Source organism: Rhinolophus hipposideros (genome assembly GCF_964194185.1).
Source record: "Rhinolophus hipposideros genome assembly, chromosome: 16".
Taxonomy (NCBI): Eukaryota; Metazoa; Chordata; class Mammalia; order Chiroptera; family Rhinolophidae; genus Rhinolophus; species Rhinolophus hipposideros.
Window position 1 is genome coordinate 8232822 of NC_138062.1, and position 20698 is coordinate 8253519.

Sequence of the window (20698 nt, forward strand, 5' to 3'; positions counted from 1 at the left end):
AGCGTAGTAATGCCTCCCTACTTGTCATGCTGAGACTTGACTCTTTCTACAGATCTTCACAATGAGAAGCCACGGGAAGCGGCAGGGGCATGGCTTGTAAAGGACAACATCACTTCGCAAAATATGAACCTTATGCCCTCTGTGTAAGTATTTCTGGGACTGAGAGGCCAGTTTCTTCTAAAACAAGAGAGAGAGCAACTTCTGCAGAGAGACATAAGGCATCCAATTTCTCAAGCCCAGCCACCCAAAGGGACTAATCCCAGACCTCGGGATTGTATTCCTTCCCTATCAGGGCCCTTTTCTTAAATGCAGGAGAGTGGTCAGGGCTATGGATTCAGTTTCATTTATAACTTCTCTATTCTTACAACTGAACCTTGGGCCTGGTTCTTAGCACCATCTGTTTTCTGGAAATGTGGGTCTCTTTAAATGCTATCATGGAGAACGTCTGGGTTTCATACCATATCTGAAAGCAATATTTGGGTGTCCTGAGTCCGTTATATTCTTCCTTCAGGACTTCTATGAACATTAACAAATGCCATCCAACTACACGGGCCTTATAATTGCCACTGCCCCTTTATATTTCAAGTATAGATTTATTATAGGAGCCAATGCTTCCCCTCTCCGCCTATACTCATCCCAATCCTCCACAGGTAACAGTATTAATAACTCCAATGGCACAGATTACCAAGAGGTCTTACCAGCACCCTCATCCTCAGGAATAAAGCTTTTGTCTCTCACTGTCAGTTCAGAGATCTAATCCCAGGGTCTGCTTCCTTGTACCCAACTTCTGGTACAAACTGTCCAATGTTGGCTTCTTCCAGAAGCTGACGCTGAGATAAAGTTTGGATTGCAAGTAATTTATGTGGGAGGTGATCCTAGAAATTTGGGGACAGCTGACTCAGACAGCCATCTCTGTGTGATGAATGCCCATGCGTCTAGGTGAATATTCATGGGACTGGCCGTCTCTGCGACCCCAACTGTGCCTTCAGGACTGGGAGGTGTGCCATGTCGTTATTCAGTAGGCACAGCACATGCCTGCTCAGAACACCAACAGGCAGGCCACACAGAAATAATGTTTGTCTTCAATAAATCTGTCCAGAAAAAAATGTAAAGAAAAAATCATTTCCCTTTCAGCTATCATGTGAGTTTTATGTTTTATGATTTACTGCCTTTTTCATTTTTAAATAATGGGTATAGGAAGCACAAATCTCTTCAGTGCTTTGATCTAAAAACAGCTTAATGTGGCCCAGCCTCTGATGACACACTCTGCCTATTCACTGACGATAGCAGGTCCGAACCACACTGCTGGCTCCTGAACAATCTTTTCCTTCTTAAGAATTTTAACACTAGCCTTGAGTCCATACTTCAGCCGAAATTCAAATAAGGTCTCCTCAGAACATCATGAGTGGTTCTTCCCAGCGTGTCCTGAGTGCCCAAACCCACCCAGGCTCTGGTTCTGCGCGTATACCCTCCTTCAGGAGACCTCCCCCTCTTCCCTAAGGAGGGGGGAGGGGAGGGAAGGGAAGATACATATTTCCCAGAGAAAACTGCCATCAAAAGAATTTTCGCATAAATTCTTACCCCTCCTTCTCCTTGCTCCCAATTTAGAAATTACTTCTAGAGGAAAATGCACGAGACTAATAATAATAATTTTAGCTAATTATGCAATTTATTGCTAAAAATCTGTATTTCATCCCAGAGAAACTTTACAAGTAAATGAGTAACATCACTGTTAAGCATTTCCTGTCTCGCAGGCGCTACACTGTGCTGAATAGGGATTACGTCATTTACTCCTGACCATAACCATTGCTGTGGATCACGTATTTATCTGCATTGTGGTGATGAGAAAACTGAGGCTGAAGAGACTGGAATCGGGATCTAATGGGAACACTTGCTCTTTACTACTATGCTGAGTTTCACAGATTAAATAAACATTTGTTGAATGGAGTGAACTATGGAAGGAATGAGACAGTGACAACGAAAAGGAAAAAGCTGGAGGGGTTCCCTGCAGTGGTTTGCATCCATCCCCTTCCTCAATTAGGAAAACTATCTCAGCCTCAAAAGAAGAACTGCTATGCCATTCCTTCTGGCCACCTCGACCTCAAGAACCGCTTGTGACACAAGTGCATATGTTGAAAAACATGTATGCATTTCACACTCGTAACAAATTCCAGTTGAGTAAGCGAAAATCAGGTTCACTCTGTGAAATGGACCTGAAGCCATTGTTTCTTGTTCCACCAGTTTCTTTGCTCTCACGGTTGGGAGACAACGTACCTTCAGGCCTTACCTCTGAGCCCAAAGTCCGTGCTGCTCAGACTAAACAGGCCAATAGCCAACCAAAACAAGCGTCTTTATTGACAACCAAGTTCTGCCTGGATAATTTTCATTTAAACACACACAAGCACGCACACACACACACACACAAACTACAAAGCGTGTCCTCTGTCCCCAGAGAAATCCATCCTTGCTCTGCTGTTTCCTCACGCCATGCAAAGAATCTGACAATACATGAAATAGCTTATTTTGCTCTGACTCAAGTATTTCACAGGGATATCTGCATGCCTAAATTTAGGAAGAAGAAAATCTCAAAGTTACAATAAAAATCAAAGGTTAAAATCCTGCTTCAGCTCCACACTGACACTTTTTTTCCCCTAAAAACAGCCAGAGAACGAGCATGCTAGTCACTGTCTAGCCACGTGCACCTGACATTCCTAACAGGTACCTAATTCCAGGCTTGATCTCATGTTTTGTCTGGTTTTGCTTTAACTCTGTAAGTCCATGCTGAGGATCTGAGCTGCTTCCTCAACCTAAAACAAGCCCTTTTCAGAGACAGGTCTTCCGTCTTCCCATGGCCTGTATTAATGAGGAGCTTGAGTTTCAAATCAAACTTCAAAAGAACTATTATCCTATAATGGGTTTCTACTACAACCTTCGTCAGGGATTTAATATCACCATAGAAAGTAGTGAATCTAGTGAGAGAAAATCTAGAGTCCTGGCAAAAGGAGGCCAAAGGAGCCTAAATTGGAACTAGATTTGGTTACTTCCCTCATGCTGGGTTGAGGGTGGAGGCGCAGGGAGAACTGGATCCTGGTGGTGTTGATACACATATGGGTCTGATTCCAAAGGCAGAAGTTTAATCTTACTCACCTTTGGAAAACTAAGCTAGTGTCTTTAGATTGAAGGTTCCCTGATGTACGAGGACATGACCCTGTTTAATATGATCCCACATAGCTCATGCAACATGAACCCCATTTAAATACTCCCAAACCACAGGTGATTGGATTTCTCAGGGAAGGAGATGTTCTAGGTCATTGGATTTTCTGGTCGAGTCAGAACTGAGTAGAAAAATCCTTCCTATTTCAACCCTCAGGATCAAAAATGTTTATACATGTATTCGTCTATATTCCTGACTTATTAGCTGCAGCATGGAGAATAGAATTCAATCTCTGTTTGATGAATCAGATACTTATGGTCTCTAAGGTCACACTTTTGGGGATCGGTGACTTTGGTGCTACAACTATGAAGTCAGAGGTTAAGGAACAGAGGCAGAGTTGTACTGTTATTAGGTTACATTCTGAAAGGATTTAGTAGAAAGTCATCATAGATTGGCATTTATTGTCCTTTCACCTACTTCTTATAAAATTACAGGGTTAAAAAAATTCTAATAATGGACGATTCTGATTACTTAAGAAAGTGACTGTTTACACTATCTCTGTGTAGCTTTTCCCGGTTGGGGTGGGCGGCGGGGCATGCTTCCATCTTGATCTGAGAAAGAGTCCATTTCTAACCGGAAGCATGGTTCCCAGAAATGTCACTAAAGCTGTTACAAAATAAAGTGAAACAATATAAACTAAATCGAAAGCAACCTAAACTATACTTCCGGACCTAGTTACTGTTGTTACTTTTGGATGGTTGTCTTTGCTACTGTTTTGATAAAATAAGTCTGCTATTATACAGTGGGAGTACCATTTAAATCCAAAAGGCTTCAAAAGTTATTTCTGCATCAGTTCAAGAGGAAAAGACCGTTCAGTAATCTCAGGAGAAAGTTCTGCACTCATATCCTCCTGAGCTGTACAGTCTGGAGTAATGGCCGATAAATCAGGCCACAGTCATGCTCACTAAGACCAAGAAGGAACAGCAAGACCAACCACAGCAGTGGGGACTTCAGGTGCCAGCAGGCTCAGAAAGGCCTTCGGCCAGCAGTGTCTCATGCCCCATTCTCCAAAGGTTGTGTTTTTCCTGGCAAAGGTGGTGCATTTCCTAACTTGTCAATGGTCTCATGCTTTCCGAGTCAGAAGGGCATTAATGAACACACAGGACCCCTCTCCTTCCCAACAGCTATTTGCCAGCAGGCCAGTGTTTACAGCTTCTCATGTTTGCTAACAAATACTCTCACCATTAGCAATTCCAACTTGACCTATTCCCCACTAATGGCTATCCAGAGCTCTATGCCAGACAGATGGGTTTGGGGGTGGGGGTGGGAGCTGGCATGGAAAACCGCATGGGAAGGAAGGCAAAAAAGGGAACAATCGAACCACGGATTCATGTCAACAATACTAAACCTATGCTCATTTGTCTGCCTTTCCTACCTATTTTTGGTCGAGCTTTGCCAAGTATAAGACCAAAAAGAAATTGTGTTTCCATTTGATTCTGTCCATATGCTACCCACAAAGCCTTTATGTAACACGTGCCTTATTTGTCTGGATGAAGCAAATGTATGCCAGTGACATTGTACCACTTAAGAGGAAGGTAAACAGTTAGTAAATGTCATTTTCAACCTAAGGCTGTAATCTGTTTCAGTGTGGACACACCAGATCTAAACTTTCAGCAGGTCAACAAAATGATCCTTCTGTCTAAAAGCCGAAAGCCTTCTTGATTTCCGGATCTCCTCCAAGTAGTCAACTACTTAGGACTTTATTGACAGAACCTTGGAAAGCCAAGGAACAAGGAGACACAGCCAGGGGCGGAATGCAGGGTTTCAGACATGCTGTGTATACTAACGGTGATACTTAAACCACTAAGATTTCCATTCCATTGATACTAATTTATTTCAGATTGCTCCATGGTGCTGCTAATCAAAGCCAGCAAATACAGACCAAGACAAGACAAGGGGGAAATGACCTCCCTTTACCCACATCAGTTGTCAAGAGGATGGTAAATAGAATGAATAAACACAGCACTGCTGATGCTTTAATTCTATAATAAGAAAAATATTCAGTGAAAATGCCAGACACAAATTTGTAGAGTATTTGTTAAATGCTGTCCGAAAATCAGTTTCAGATATCAACAGTCAGATCCCTGAGCTCAGTGTGCCATTGTTTTTTTTTATCTGTTTTAAACATTCACTCAGTCAGAAAGGGTTAAATGAAGGGTCTTGAACAATAAGAGGTTTCATAGAAATAAAGAATAGCTGTCTTTGAATGATAGGCTTGAAATAAAAAGATGAGTACAAAATCAGTACTACTGAAAAGAGAAGATTGATACTTTTTCAAGCTGTTACAAACTTTAAGTCTAAAATTAAACTATGGGCTTAAACTACACATAAAGAACAACAGACCTACATTTCTGTAATAATTTGCGGGGGGGGGGGAAGCAGAATAGTTGAGGCTAAGTGAAAAGAAACTTGTTTTTTCAAAATAATAAGCACTTTAAAAATAAACTTTGAAGCAATGGACTATATTTACTCACAGCAACCCGGATATATTTTAAACATAGTCCTAAGTGAAGTTTTCAAATAAAAGAAATAGAATAAGATCTATAGCGGAATATCATTTATGCAAATACATGTAAAATACATTCACACAAAGCAATAATAAGCATTTGATAAGAGTCTGCATCAAAATAAAAAGACATACAGTGAATGCATTAGAATAGCTATCTGTGGGAGCAAGGGAGGCAAGTAAGAGCGGAGAATGGAGATAAAGAGACTACATTTTAAAAAAATAAACCTTGCTTGGATCAATGATGGCACTGTACTGAGCTAAGAAATATGATTATATCACCGTATGTACCAGAGGCCAAAACTTGTAGTCACAATCAGTAAAGCTTATACGTAAATGTGACAGTATCAAAACTCCAGGGATAATACGACAGTTCAATGAAATGCAGTTGCATCATGCCAATGATGCCTATGCCTGTGGTTTAGGACCCCAAGAAATTTGTTGGGGAAAATCAATGATAAATGCTACTTAAAATGTGCTCTCTTGTTTCTTCATCTCTCTCATGGATTTTAATCCCAAAATGAGAGACTAAAATCAAACCTGGGTTTCGATCTTCTCTAGTGTAAGACTATCTCCAGGTATATGTGGGAAGAAGCGTACAGACATGAAATAGTATAAACATGAAAACTGGGTAATAAATTGGATATGAAGTAAAGGGTGAGGTGAAGGAATCCACAGAGGTTTCTAACTTTGGGAAGTAAGTAGATAGGACTTAGAAGAGGAAGCCAGGTAGAAGAGGGGGTGATGAGCATTAAAAGCTCCGTAGCCACTGCGCCAGTGATTTTTATTCGGCCATTTCTTTTCTCACAGCCACCTCCGTGCACGCCAGTGGCTTACAGTCAAAGGTCAAATCAGGTGAAACATTTCTATACGGACTCAAAGAGTTCTCTGATGATCTGATTTAATCCAGGGGGAAAAGGCAGTATTTCTTAAAGGCCTCCCTGAGTATTATTTCTCATAACTGGGGTTTTGATGAGCACAGAACAGCAGAGAATTCAAGGCCATATTATTTAACCAGACACTTCAAAGACAGTCACCCAAGTCAGACAACGATCCAAGAACCAGGAGGCTTGGCAATGGTGGCACACTGCATTTTCCCAAAATACCCCACCATGCATCCTACCCCACATTCGCTTACAGTCCATCAAGAAGTGAGGTCTATGCCCCCTCATTTCGAACCTAGCGAACATTCATAACTGTTTCAACCAGTAGATTATGGTAAAAGGGACCCTGATTTTCCAGGAGTGGTCATGGGAGATGACATGGTCTCCACCTGTTTTTCTCACGCTCTCTCCTTGGATGCGTAACTTGGGAGCTCAGAGCCACCAGCTAAGAAGTCTGGCTATCCTGAAACCAGCACATTGGAAAAATCCCATGAAGAGACCACATAGACAGAGAGCTGTCCAGGAGACACTACATCTCCAGCCCCAAGCTGCTGGAGCCGTCAGCCCTCACAACCTCACACAGAAGTGCGGAAGCCTTCAAGAGCCCCTCAGCCCAAGCCACCATCTTACCACAAGAGCGTGAGAGACCCACATCAAAACTGCCTGACTCAGCCACTCCAGCATTTCTGACCACAGACACTACCACCTGAGAAAAAATCATTTTTGTTGTTTTAAACCACTACAGTTTGGGGTGATTTGTTAGGCAGAAATAGATAACTGATATAGCAGTCTTTCATGATAACTGACATAGCACCCTAAAAAGAGGGGTGCCCCACCTACATGTAGAAAGAGAATCCATGTGGTTAAGCCTCAGAGCTGGATGATTAAGAGTCTCATTTGTTTTTGTTGTTATTTGCTAATATTCACTCACTACTTCCTCTGTACTACACACTATTATTCCCAACAAACCATTGAAACATTTACTATTTTATTGCCATTTTACATTTGAGGAAACTAACACACAGTTAGTTAAGTAACTGCGTAAATTTTAAAAAATTATCCACTGAGGGAGCATCTTCCCAGAGTAGTGTCTAATTCCAGACCTATGCGTCTTTCACCATCATGCTCTACTGCTTTGGGCACTTTTCATGACAGAGTTCAATTGTAAACTTCTAGGGGTGATGACAAAACTGAAATGGAACCATAAATATACAAACTTGGCTGAGTAAGCCTAGTGAAAATGGTTACCCTGATAATACTGCTTTGTGTTTTGTGTACCCAAGGCAACTGTAACGCTCCAATCTTACAGACCAATAATCTAATTAATGAGTGCAAAATGTTAATATGCAATGAATCTAAGAAGATCAATATACAAATCAGAACAATTACTTTGAGTTGTAGCAAGTCATTAAGAAGCATATGTACGAAATGAGGTCGGGGCCATATGACAATTGTGTTAAATCTCATTTTAACACAAGGTTGCAAATACTGAGTGCCAAAGAAATGCTAATATTGACATCAAGAATGTTATTCTACCCAAAACAAAGGGAATGGAAGAAGAATCAACAAAAAATACTGAATGTCTATCTCAATCCACAGAAAGCACGATATTTAAATCAACCGATTTAGAATGAAACTACTGGCAGAAATTCAACCTAGCTCGTTATGTCTCCTGAGACATTATTACAGTGTTTTCTTTCTTAAAAATCACACTTAAACACTTTCTCTCTTATAAACTGTTAAGAAGTATCACTGTATTACTATTTCACGATGAAATAAGTGGTCTCAGCATGTGTGTGGCTAGTTGTGGGTGGGATTGAGGTGGGAAATCCTCATGAAAACAAACACCATCGTGGCCATCCAGAGCTTACTCACAGGAACGTGTTCTATGGCGGCGACACAGTGGGTGCCATATTTTGACTCCCTCACTAACGCAGTCACAATTTGCCAGCAGTCCATAAAGCATTATTGTAGTTCATAAAATCTAAGAGACTTTTCTAATATTTGACATGAGTCATTTAAATATGAATTCTAAATTCAGTAAGAAATGCCTAAAGAATAATTTCCCTGATGCTGAATTTTAAATTACATTTCCCTAAGGCTCAGTAACATTGCCTGCAACACTGTTGGTTGAGTCCTAGAATCATCTTGTAAAGATACAACAGTAGAATCAAATTCCTGGCTGTGTATTCCTAGATGACGCCAGTAGAGGAAAATGGATGACATCATTCCCAGCAACGGGGAGTTTGAGAAAATCCAAGCAAGAAGAAAGAACTGGACAAAGATTAACTATAGTTCACGGCTACCACCTTGGAAAATGATGAAAATCATAATAAACAGAAGCGGATTTTCAATAACGCTACCCCTGAAATGGCCCTCTGAAATACCATTAATACCCGCTGGAGTGTCATCCACATCTCCAAACTTGAACTAACACTTCTGTGGGCAAAGGCCCCCAAATATCTGCTTGGACAGCACCTGTGTGGCCCTCTGCAACCCCCCCACCCTGCTTCTCTTCCCTGTCCCCACTTCACTGGCAGCTGCTGCCTCTAACTCACTTCCAAAGTTCCTCCTCTATATGTTTATATGGCCACCTAAAATTTATGTATAGTTGAAGCTGGGTGGAAGCACTTACACAAAAATAAAAGATTCCTGGGACAGAGCTGAATGCACTTCAAATTCAACATATCTAAATCTTACTCTTTCCCAAAAATACACCTCCTAACTTTTCTATTACAATTAATACGACTCTTCTCCTAGTCTCTCAAGCTAGAAAAGTGCAAGTGAACTTCTCTTTCCATTTCTATAAAAAATAAAAACAAAATGGAACTTGCCTCACTAGTCCTTCCTTCAAACTTCCTCTTGCCCCTTCCTTTCCATTTTCAGCCCCATCCCATTGGTTCAGACATGTATCTCCTTGTGGCTGAATAACTTCATGCACCACCAAAGTGCAAAGCCTGAGCAGGAGTCCCAGCCATCAGCCGTTCCCCAGCCTACTCCACCCAGCACACAACATCAGGGCTTACCTTCCTAAATCACCTCAGATATCTTGTCCCTCCTCTATTCAAAAACTTTCAGTGGGTCTTTGTTGCCTCCATCTTAAAGTTCAAGTTCTTTAACTGGGCATCTGAGTCTCTACCTGCCTTGCACCTACCCTTTCATTCTTTGACCATACCAAGCGTTGGTGAGGAACAAGGAATTAGAACTCTCACACACTGCTGATGGACATGTAAAATTGTACAACCACTTAGGAAAATGGTTTGGCAGTTTCTTTAAAATTTGAATTTTCTCATACCACATGATCCAGCCATTCCATTCCTAATTATTTACCCAAGAGAAAGGAAAGCATAGGTCTATACAAAGATTTTTAAGTTAACACTCCTAGTAGCTTTATTCTCAATGGCTAAAAACTGGAAGCAATCCAAACGCCCATAAAAGGGAAATGAATAAACAAATAGTGCCATATCTACCCAATGAAATAGTGCTTAGCAATAAAATAATGAATCATAGATACATACTGCAAATAGATGAAGTTCAGAATAATTATCCTGAGTGAAAAAAGTCAGACAAAAACACTTCCATAAAGTTCTAAAAAGAATGCATACTAATGTATTTTATACTAAGGGACAGTGACAGAAAGCTTGTCAGTGGTTGCCTGGAACACAGAGGTAGGAAGGTAGGAGGACTGGAAGGGAGAGATTCCAAAGGTGGCATACGATGGATATGTTCATTATCTTGACAGTGGTGCTGGTTTTGCAGGTGTGTACATATGTTCAAAACTCATCAAATTGTACACATTTAGTACTTGCTGTGTATTATGTGTCAATTATACCTCAAAAAAACTTTAAAAAAATGAAAATCTTATCTCTGATCACTCACCTTCCAGAACATGTTCCCTGAGTCACAGTGGTCAACAAATTAACACAAAATGCACTGTGAAGCTTTGCACATCTGCATTTTCCTTGCTGCCATCCTCCCGCCTAAAATACCCGAAAACAGCTGACTTTACCCCTTCTCCAGTGAGACTTTCCAGACCGCTCCAGCTAACAGATTTCTCCTTTCTCTGAATTTCTAATTTTCTAGTACATTCTAACCATCATTTGGCAAGTCTAAAATATAGCACAGAGTCAAACCTAACCATCATTTGGCAAATCTAAAATATAGCAGAGTCCAAATTCTGTAGTTTACAGCTCTGATCCTAGAAATTTACTTAATCTTTCTAAGCCTCAATTTCTTCATCTCTTAAACATGTATAACAATAGTACCCATTTGCTCACGGATTAAATTGCTGAACATAAATCACTTGGCACAATACCTAGTATCTAATCTTTGTTGTCTTAGATATAATGTTTCTTTGTGATGTTTCTTATATGAAATATTTCTGGAAGGTGTGGCAGAGTCACCTGGGCTACTGGTTGGTGCCTACCAAAAATAATTCCATCTGAGCTTTTTAACTATAGACAACAATTTGTTGGTTTAATTTTCCTTCCCCCACCAATAACCTTTTCCCCAATATGGAGGGGGGGGGGAGGAGAAGAGACAGGAAAAGAGGTGAAAGGACTAGGACATTTTGGATTTAAAATACTACCTCGACTGTTCAAAATATGGTTTTTGGCGTAATCTTAAACTGAGTCCAGCCTTTATACTTAAATAATAAAATGTACTTAGTCATACTCTCAGAATTCGACCTTGCTTAGCTACTGATAACAAAGGAATCTCTGGCAAACATTGATTTTCTACAAGGTGAGGTACAAAACAGTTTGTAAGAAGCTCAGGGTCACAAATCTAAACAGTGGCTAAGATATGATGTGAGCCAATACCTGCGAGACTATGTCATGACTTCTAACAATTTCATCATTGCTTTTACTGTCATCAGCAGTGTTCTGGGTATCCTTTTAATAGCCAATCATTTCTTTATATTCATTGACTTACATAATGCTACAACTCACTTAATACAAGGTACTTTCTTTTGGGGTGTGGGTCTCAAGATGCTTTGCTTTCTTAAAATATTTACTGTTCAGGAGATCTGGCAAAATATTCCCTTCAATGGGAATTTTCCTTTGAAAAAAGGGAGGGAATACTGAGAGTGGGCTCTTATTTTATTCTTTTACTTTAGAACTTAACAGTAACTCGTTTAGTAGCACTGAAAGTGTCCCTCATTTTTCACCTAACTCAATATCGAAAGTGTTTATTTGACTTTTCTTCCAATGGGGCCATGCAGTTTTAATCAAGAGAGATGGCCACCTCCCTTTAAGCAATAGTAAGGTAAATAAAGAGGTATCACCAACCCCAATAACTAGACACCTAATTGGGGTTTTGGAAGCTTATGCTTCAAGCAGAGCTTCGCCTCTAGAAAGTCAGAGCGGAGGTAAACCCCGTTCCAAGGCCACTCTGACTACAAAACACAGTTACAAGTGGAAATGCCAACATGCATAACCAATATGTTTGTAATCTTATATAGTTAGAACAATCATAAATGAACTTTTCTAAACACTGTTTAAGCATGTGGAACTCTGAAAAGTAATCACTGATTTACTTAGCTAGACGGGACTTTAGCAATGATTTCAGAGGCTTATTATGTACTTGACTAATAACATTTGTAACACTACTCCCACATTGTTATAATTTGTAGTCATAGTAGCACTCTTATCAAGCACCAATTATGTAACAAGCACTACCCCAAGCATTCTGCAGGAACCAGCTCCTTTTATCTGTACAGCTCCACGATATAGGTGCCACTCGTGGGAAATAAGACATGTAGAGTGGAAGGAAGCGGTGCTCTCTATAGCATTATTACCATTGTTAATTACAATCACGGGCTCCAACAGGGACTTAGCTCTCACAGTAACATTTAAAAGTTGCATTTCAAACAACTGCCTCATTTACCACTCACAAATTTATCCAAGTGAAAGATCTCACAGTGACTTTCTAAAGACGTAGCTGCTTGGTGTTTTTGTTACAGTAAGAATACTTTCATGAATTCAAAACATAGTTTATTTCTTAAGAACGTACATACATAACTCAAACTTGCAGCAGTCAAGAGGTACATATCCTTCGCACTACTTAAACGTGAGTAGGGTTTTGCTATTAGAAACTTCAATAAGAAGCAAACAAAAGATGAGGGAGGGCATCCACCCACAACCTTCAAAAGCATCAGAACAACCCACAAAGCAAAATGAAGCTCAGACTATTTTGACTTTTTGTGCGTTCTAATAGATACTTATATTTTAAATACTTTCACAATCATATCAGGTTGATAAACCTCTATTTTCTCCACCCTCAAATCCTGCTTTCTTCACTTTAAACCAATCAATTCAAGGGCTTTGGGGACTGCCAATTTGGACCGTCCACTGGCCTTGACAATTGGCAGCTGGGATCAATCAGTTCATAAAATCCAACTTGTCAGCTAAAAGCAGTCATATCTTTTTTAAGCAAGACAATCTGTTAAACAGCTTAAGTCTTAAATCCATGAAAACCATTTGCAAAAACACATTTTTGTGCTGGCTCTTCCTAAGTTCTACGGCTACAGATGTTATAGAAACCACTATTCTGGAAACTCTCCCAAACATCTATTATCCTTCCCTGAAAACGTGAAGGTATCTTCTGGGCTCCACAGCTAGAGCAGCTTCTGATAGCATGCATGGGTGGGAACGGATACCCTCACTGTGGGAGGAATCCTTGTTTTACCCTGGGCAGTTTCCATCTGCTGTTCAATCGATCCCGTTCATCCTAAGCCAATGTTACCACAGTGCAGTCAGGCTGGCTTCCAGTACTAGCTCTGTCCTAAGAAGAAAAATTTATTGTATGGATTTCAAAGTCATTGCCGAGCTTATAAAGCTAAGTGATCTTAGGCAAGACACATCTTCTCAAGCTTCAATCTCCTGCTCAGTAAAATGAGAGGACCAGAGTGACCAAACTCCAGATTTCTGTCCAGTTCTGTAATTCCATGATTCCACTTCTCCGCATTGCTTTGACTTAGCAGGAAGCCTAAGACACTCCCTCACCATTGCCAGCTCTTGTAATTATCAAGGATCGGACTGGGTTAGTCCCTACAAAGCATCATGCCACAAACAATGATGGCTTTTTGAACATTTTTTCAGACTTCTTACATTCAACAAAATGTAAGAAGGGTTCAAATGAGATAAATGTTGGTGTTTCCCATGGAACCTTCATTTGATTATCATTACTTCCCAATATCATAACACCTTGACACTTCCTACCATTACTATCAAAGCAGCAAACACACATCAGGCAAATGATCACTCTCCTTGGCCTTGAAACTGATGATGCCTTTTTACATCCCATCAAGCCAAGACCACTCTCGGAATCCTCAGCTGAACCTTCCAGACAGCCACTACCAATCACTCAGAAATAGCATAAGTGAAAGGGTTCAGCTGAAACTGTGACCTATACTTTAATTAGTACCAATCAAAGCCCAACTGCAGTCTATATGTCTCTAACTGGATATGTCCCGAGACAGACACTCATTTTGTTCCCACAAAGCATCCCCTTCTCCCTCAACATTCCTATTTTTATAAATAACAATGCCAATCAATAATATAGACAGCCAAATGAGATAGTATTTTGTCTCTCCCTTACACCTAATCAATCAAGGCCTGTAGTTTACTTCCTAAGTCGTTTTCACACTTATTCTCTCCATTCTAAGTAACACCTTCCTAGTCCAAAACTTTATTTTTCTTCAAACATATTTCAATAGTTTTTTAACTAAGTTACCTTGCCAATGGTCCTACAAATGCCATATTTGACTATTTAAACCCTTTAACAAATCCTAATGCATATGAGCACGACAGTCTTGGTTACTCAAACATCTTACATGGCAGCTCAGGGTTGTGTAAGCATGTAAAAGCTGCGTGAGAGTGAGAGTAAAATGCGTGGCATTTGATAACCTAGCCTTGAAGATCGGATAGTATCACTCCCACTATATTCTACCAGACAAAGCAGTCAGGAGCCCACCCAGATTCAAGGGACACCTGATGGGAAGAGTGTCAAAGAATTGGCAAACACATTTTAAAGCCTCTCTCTTTCAAATGTTATGCCCTAAAAAAATTATTTAAATAAAAAACACAATAAAACGGAACTATTACTTCCCCAATTAAGCCATTGTACAAGCTGTTTTCCCAACATGAGATACTGTGATGGTTAATTTTATGAGTCAGCTTGATTGGGCCATGGTTGCCCAGGGAGGCAGTAAAACACTATTTCTGGGAGAGTCTGTGAGGAGGTTTCCAGAGGAGATGAGCCTTTAACTGGTGGACTGAGGGAAGCAGATGGCCCTCCGCAAAGTGGGTGGGCATCCATCTGTTGTGGCCTGAATAGAACAGAAAGGCGGAGGAAGGGTGATTCTAATCTGGCTTCTGTGCCAACCACTCTGTGAGTAGCAAGAAGCCACTCAAAGAGTCCACTCGGACGGAGAGCCAGCCTGGAGTGTGGCACAGGGCAGGCTGCAGAGCCTGCACCCAGAAGAGGGCAGACTGCAGCAGACACAGAAGAGCAGGCAGATGGGTAAAATGGGTGTATTTCTGAGACAGGTAAAGAAGAAAATGTTGGGTACTAGCCAATAGGAGGGAAATCGGATAAATCAAACCAAATGCTAGCAAAGGTTTTAAGTTAACGGTGGGACGCAGAGAATGGGAAATCCCAGAGCTATTGAAAGGGAATCTGTAAAAGCTTTTCGTAAGTTAGAGACAGTGAGGGAGCCATTAGGACACTAGGCTAAAATTAACATTTTCCAAAATATTTGCCTACCCATCCATTGAGACAACTGTCTTTCTATATTGGATTTTTTAAAATTTGCATATCTAGGGCCATCCCGATGGCTCAGGCTGTTGGAGCTCCATGCTCCTAACTCCAAAGGTTGCCAGTTTGATCCCCACATGGGCCAGTGGGCTCTCAACCACAAGGTTGCCAGTTCAATTCCTTGAGTCCTGCAAGGGATGGTGGGCAACACCACCTGCAACTAAGATTGAACACGGCACCTTGAGCTGAGCTGCCGCTGAGCTCCCGGATGGCTCAGTTGGGTGGAGTGCATCCTCTCAACCACAAGGTTGCCGGTTCAACTCCCACAAGGGATGGTGGGCTGTGCCCCCTGCAACTAGCAACGGTGACTGGACCGGCGATCTTCACAACTAAGACCGAAAGGACAACAACTTGAAGCTGAACGGCACCCTCCACAACTAAGATTGAAAGGACAACAACTTGACTTGGGAAAAAAAAAAAAGTCCTGGAAGTACACACTGTTCCCCGATGAAGTCCTGTTCCCCTTCCCCGATAAAATCTTTTTAAAAATTGCATATCTATATCTTAATACTACTTGCTATGAAATTCCTAAGAACATGAACTGTTCCTACTTACTAGAGAAGGGTATTTAAAAAGCACACATATGCTTTCTGGGTTCACATCTTCACTCTGCCACTGCCTGGTCTGTGACCTCAGGAAGATAACTTTTTTTCTTTTTTCTCTTTCTTTCTTCTTTTGCTTTAGTTTTGTTAAGCATAATATAAGGGATAATAATAATGTCTGCACATAGGCAGGTTGAGAGAACTGAAACAGAATATATGTAAGTGTTTAGCCTAGGAAATAGTGAACCTTAAATCAGTGTTCGGTATTATTACAGAAAGGAAGCATGAGGTCTAAGAGTTGGGAATGAGAATCACACGAGCAGAGTCAAAATCTCTACCTCTTCCATTTACTCCTGTGTGATCTTGGACATGGTTCTTAGCTCCTCTAAGACTCAGTTATTTCAGCAGCAAAATTGAGGTGCTAATACTGTGTACTTAATAGGATTATTCAGAAAATTGAGATCACCCATCCCTGATATGTGCAATAAATTTCAGTGAATACTAGTTATTATTGTTATCAGCAGGAGCAGCACAAGAAACAGTCTGGCACATACTGAGCTTTCCATAAATATTTGTTGAATGACTAAATAAGTTAATGTACAAATGGTTAATATTGATCTAAATAACTTCGCTTCCCTTCAAGAGTTTAAAATATTGCCATGTACTTAGGGAAAACTGATTCTTACAGTTTATGCAAGGAGGAGGTCAAATAGAGACCCTGAGCGCCCCCTATCTTTAATTTCATCTTCAGTTATATCTTAAGCTTTTATGTAAATTTCACTTACAAAATTGTTTCCCCCACTAAAGAATAAAAGTTATCTCATATTTTCCATAAGTATGTCTGTCTTCTCCTACAGACCACAGAGAGTAATACCATCTACAATGTCTAGTTACATACATGTGAATGAGTGTAAATAGCTAAACAACAATAAAAAATAAGTGAAAGGCAGCTATATCATCACACTATTCCCCGTTCGTTTACTGTCTGAGAATCTAAGAATTGGCTGGAAACAAATATGACACTGACCAGCCTGTCAGAATTCGCAGAGTGCTACTGTAATGGCAAAAGAATTAATAGGAATAACAGGCATAGTTCCAATACACATGGTGGGAAACCTCTTGCTGACAGAAAGATACAGGATAGGATTCATCTCAGCATTCCGCTGAACATTTAAAATAAAAACCACAACTCAACTGCACCCCAAAGAATTTGAGAATTTGGAAGACATTTTGATTACCCATTTTACAATGAGTATCTGGATTAGAAGCTTGAAGGGTCACATCCCCTCCCAACTAGTGTTTCTTAGAGAAATTCATTTTGGGTGGCATGAGGATGTTTTCCTTTACCTCATATTTATGTTGTTAGACATGGGACAAATTCAAACATATTTTGCTTCATAAATTCATATAATCTTTCTTCTGTCTTATATTAGATTTGGGAGTATCACAAAATGTAGAATTCCAAGACAGAAATTTTCCACACTTTCTTTCACATGCAATTTAATGTTCTTTCTTCTGAGATGCATGGGGTAGGCAACCTATACACACCTCAGGATAGGTTATGCACATGGCTACATACTGCAGACATTTCGATCTTAATAAATATCTTCCCCACTGGTTTGTTTTCCATGGGTTCAGATACATAGTGTCCTTTACATAAGTAATTAGCTCGATGATCTATGCAGATGGAGATAATAGAAATCAAATGACAGGACCAACCATATTCTGCAGAATATTGAGCAAGAGAAAATAATAATCACCAATGAATTTTAGTCTTATTTCCCCAAATGATGACACTGAAAAAAAGAAACAGTCCACCCCACTCAGGAGTTGAGGCTCACTATTAATACAGCAATAGATGAGGATACGTGGGTTATAGTGAAAGGTGGTAGTTGGCTCAGGGATGTGGACTATCCCAGTTCTGCCTCTCACCAGCTACCCGTTAACAACAACAAAAACTCCTCAAAGACTCAACAAGGGCCAAGGAACCCTTTATTACTAGAAGATACCTTGGTCCCCAAATTCCATTAGAATTCCAGTGAGATGGCCCATACCTCACAGAAGAACCCAATTTCCCAAGTGAATCTAAGGAATCAACCATCAACGCAAATCCCAGACCCAAATTCTAGTCTATCCATCTGAGGGAAGTAAGAGCCTTCCTTTGCAAAGTATAAAGAGCCGAGGGGACAAAGTGTTGAGAATTTTTTCCTAATATCTAGATTGGGCTTTCCTATACTGCATATACTCTGGACTTTCTCAGAAGTGAGGGAAAGGAGAAACTGTCAAGGAAGACACTTGCAGGCCTACGTTACTTAGACTCCTGAAAAAAGAGAGAGCACTCTTTTCGTAAATGGCCTGCTCTTTGGGTCAGTCTAGAGCAGCATTCCCACCTTCTGAGTGTAGAATGTGACGTGTTAGCAACTAGGGTTAATCCTTGTGGTAATGGCAGAACAGGGCTCTAAGTTCCCTTGAAAGTCAAAAGGGCTGACAAAAATCTATCTAATCAATCATTCCCAGTTTTGTATAGGGGAAGAAGGAACGAGTTATCTTTACATCCCAAAAGAAACCTAACACCAGCTGACACAAAATTCTGGAATTTGAATGAGAGATGTTACTGGTATGGGAATATAGCTGACTCCTGAACAACAGAGGTTTGAACAGCACACGTCTACTCATATGTGGATTGTTTTTGAATAAATACTGTAAATGTATTTTCTCTTCCTTATGATTTTCTTAACACTTTCTTTATTCTATCTTAACATATTCTAAGAATATAATATATAATACATATATAACATACAAAATATGTGTCAATCATTTGTTATCAGTATGGCTTTTGGTCAACAATAGGCTATTAACAGTTAAGTTTTGGGGGAGTCAAAAGCCATATATGGTGATAGAAGCAGACCTGACTCTGGGTGGTGAACACACAATGTGATATATAGATGATGTATTATAGAATTGTACACCTGAAAACTATGTAATTTTACTAACCAGTGTCTCCCCAATAAATTTTAATTAAAAAAAAGTCCTATGTGGATTTTTCCACTGTGCTCTAGGTCAGTGCCCCTAACCCCCATGTTGTTCTAAGGTCAACTGAACTGTGCATTTGAAATCGAAGCAAGAAAAACAAAAGTAAAACCATGGCTAAATACATAAAAATATAAGGACAAAAAGTAAAAAAAAAAATTTTACTCATATTTCTAAATTTTTATACAGTAAATAACAAGATAACATCAAGTTTCTCTCTTTTAAAGTAAATATTTTCCAATTAACTAAACAAAGCCACAATTATTCAATTACTTGCTTCTTTCTTGACATGTAGTGCTGAAATAGGACCTTATACCTGGGTTCTAAAAAAATAAATGAATCAATAAGCAACAAGGGCATAGACGCCATGGTGAACACACACCCTCCGCACATACAAATCATAGCAGTTCAACCACAGACTGCAAACTCGGTCTTTGGAGCTCAGTTTCCACAAATTCCTCTAGAGCTGAGAGCCTCTTCAGAATCAGCTGGTGTCCCTACAGACACAAAATGCAGCTACAGGAAAAACATTGGGAGTAGAAGAGAATATGTATCCTAGGTCTTCACCCAGACCTCTGCCTCAGAATAAAATAAAAGTTTCACAGGACAAAAATATCCTCAAAAATTTCTCCATTATTACTATCTTCTTCATAGCCCCAAAATTATCACTTTATGAAACTCATTCCTATTGTGAGCAATTAATGAAACACTTTTAGTTGATAGACAGACAGACAGATACGTCTCTCCCTTACTGGGTAGCTGGGGCATGATGCAAACGGTTTACTGAGCGTGCTCAGCTTTACTCGCCGTCCATACCGTGTGCTCCAGAGATTTATGTGCATGTTTTGTCAACACCATTGTCAACACCGTGTTAAAATCCTCATGACAATCAGTTCATTGTATGTCGGTCGTACACCCATACATTTCCCGAGAAACTTTCATCGATATTCATCAGTCAGGTAAAATATTTCAATGATGGAAGTGTATTCTACTGTAATGTGAGTGAGTTGTAGAGGCCAAAAACTGGTCACTTAGGCCTCCTCTAAGGCAGGCAACTCTCTAAATATAAATTCCATAAAAAACTAAAGCTCACATTTCTTGAGCTCTTTCTCTGTGCCATTTCTGTTAGACACTTTGTACATCTTATCTTGTTGGATCCACACAACAATCCAGTCAATTAGGTGCTATTTTATCCTCATTTTGCGATGAAACCCTTAGAAAGATCTGGATTTAAGCCAAAGCAAGATGACTCCAGTTGTGTGTATTTAACCATTGTATGATCCTGCATTCACTATAACTTGAAATCTGAAAAAAACAGAACACAACATTGGAAAGACACCAGCTGTGTAGGGCTCATGCCACTTGAATTCCAGTGTTTTCTGGCTGCCTACGGTGTGCATGAAATATTCTAAAATTTATTTTTGCTATCCTGGCTCTTTTTCAAGGGGAAGTGGGATGCATAATCTTAGCTGAGTAGGTCAAGTAGCACATCCATCCACCTGACCAGCAAGAGAAAACTATTTTGTACACACTCATTTCCTCTCTTGGTATAATAACCATTTAAATTTCTCCTTTAAAGCCCAGTTGCAGGGTCCATCTGTTCCAATTGGCTCTTCTCCTGATTCGTGGTGGCTACAGGAGGGAGGTGAGGAAATCCACTTGCTGGGAGAGAACCAAGCAATGTTGTATTAATTAAATTTGCATC